The sequence below is a fragment of the Coffea eugenioides genome, chromosome 6, assembly GCF_003713205.1.
Source record: "Coffea eugenioides isolate CCC68of chromosome 6, Ceug_1.0, whole genome shotgun sequence".
NCBI classification, from domain to species: Eukaryota; Viridiplantae; Streptophyta; class Magnoliopsida; order Gentianales; family Rubiaceae; genus Coffea; species Coffea eugenioides.
The window spans coordinates 49,952,494-49,954,889 of NC_040040.1; positions in this window are offsets into that span (position 1 = coordinate 49,952,494).

Genomic DNA, 2,396 nt, shown 5'->3' on the forward strand with positions numbered 1-2,396 from the left:
AAGTGTGGAAACTATTATTGTAGGCAAATTCCACTAAAGTCAAAAACTTACTCCAATTTTCTCCAAAGTCCATAACACAAGTCCTTAACATGTCCTCAAGTGTTTGTATTGTCCTTTCCGACTGTCCGTCAGTCTGGGGATGATAAGTGGTACTAAAGTTCAATTTAGTCCCCAATACTTCTTGCATCTTTTGCCAAAACCTCGAAACAAATCTCGGATTCCTGTTGGACACAATACTCACAGGTATGCCATGCAACCTAATGATCTCATCCAAATACAATTTAGCCAACTTTTCTAAAGGGTACTTCATGTTAATCGGCAGAAAATGGGCCGATTTGGTCAATCTATCCACTATTACCCAAATCGCATCATGGCCTCTCTGTGTTCTTGGTAATCCCGATACAAAATTCATAGTGATATTCTCCCATTTCCACTCAGGTATTTCTAGGGGTTGCAAAAGTCCTGACGGTTTCTGATGTTCGGCTTTAACCTGTTGACAAATTAAGCAGGTTTGGACAAATTGGGCAATTTCTTTTTTCATATTTTCCCACCAATACAGACTCTTTAAATCCTGATACATTTTATTCCCGCCTGGATGTACCGTAAACTTTGATCGGTGTGCCTCTTCTAAGATTTCCTTTCTAAGTCCTTCATCCTTTGGCACAACTACTCGATTCCGAAACCTCAATATTCCATCTGACCCCAAATAAAAATTTGTCTTGTCTTCCATTTTACCCTTTTCCACCCATTTTTGCACTTCCGTATCCTTTTCTTGAAATTCCTTAATGCGTTCCAATAGAGTGGAAGTTACTATAATATTCCCCAAAATTACCTTCCTTGGTTCCAAACGAGGATTCCAGTAACTCACTTCTTCCAATAATTGAAACTCCTTAATCATCAATCCAGCCATTTGTACTTGACGACTCAAGGCATCGGCCACTACATTAGCTTTCCCTGGATGGTACTTGATAGTACAATCATAGTCCTCCAAAAATTTCATCCATCTACGTTGCCTCAAATTCAACTCCTTTTGAGAAAACAAGTACTTAAGGCTTTTGTGGTCTGTAAAAATCTCAAATGTTACTCCAGACAAATAATGTCTCCATTTCTTCAAAGCAAAGACCACAGCCACTAACTCCAAATCATGAGTCGGGTAATTTCCTTCATTTGGTTTCAATTTCCTAGAGGCATATGCTATTACTTTGCCATCTTGCATTAAAACACATCCCAGTCCTTCCTTAGAAGCATCTGTGTAAACCATAAAACTATCTTTTCCGTTTGGCAAAGCCAACATAGGTGCCCTTGTTAACCGTCTTTTCAATTCCTGAAAACTTTCCTCACACTTAGAACTCCATAAAAACTTTCCATTTTTCTTGGTCAACTCAGTCATGGGTCCAGCAATTTTTGAAAAATCCTGAATGAATCTCCGGTAATACCCTGCTAATCCAATAAAACTCCGAACCTCGGTAGGGTTTTCCGGTCGTTTCCATTTTGAAACAGTTTCAACTTTAGCTGGATCCACTTTAATCCCTTTCTTAGAAATTATGTGTCCCAAGAAAGTCACTTCTTTTAACCAAAACTCACACTTGCTAAATTTAGCATACAATTGGTGCTCCCGTAAGGTTTGCAAAACAACCCTCAAGTGTTTCTCATGGTCTTTCACATCCTTAGAATACACCAAAATATCATCAATAAAGACCACCACAAATTGATCTAGATAAGGTTTAAAGACCCTATGCATTAAATCCATAAAAGCAGCAGGAGCATTCGTTAACCCAAATGGCATCACGGCAAATTCAAAATGCCCATATCTCGAGTTAAAAGTAGTCTTGGGTATGTCCTTTTCCAAAATCCTCAACTGATAATAACCCTGTCTCAAATCCAACTTAGAGAATACTACAGCCCCTTGTAATTGGTCAAATAACTCATCAATATGGGGCAGTGGGTATTTATTCTTAGTTGTAACATTATTCAAACCTCTATAGTCTATACATAGCCTCAAACTCCCGTCCTTTTTCTTAACAAACAAAACTGGGGCTCCCCACGGAGAATCACTCTCTTTAATAAAATCCCTTTCTAGCAAATCTTGCAGTTGCAATTTCAACTCCTTTAATTCCGCTGGAACCATTCGATATGGCGTCCTAGAAATAGGGGCTACTCCCGGAGTTACATCGATCTTAAAGGCTATTTCCCGTTCCGGGGGTAGAGACTCCAATTCTTCAGGAAAAACATCAGGAAAATCTTTCACTACAGGCATGTCCTCCAAATTCACTTTATCACTAGGGGTGTTAATAAGAAAAGCCAAATATCCTTGAGCTCCTTTACTTAACAACTTTCTAGCCCGAATTCCTGAAATAAGTGCAGACGAAACTAATTTACCCTTTACATCCAGTTTC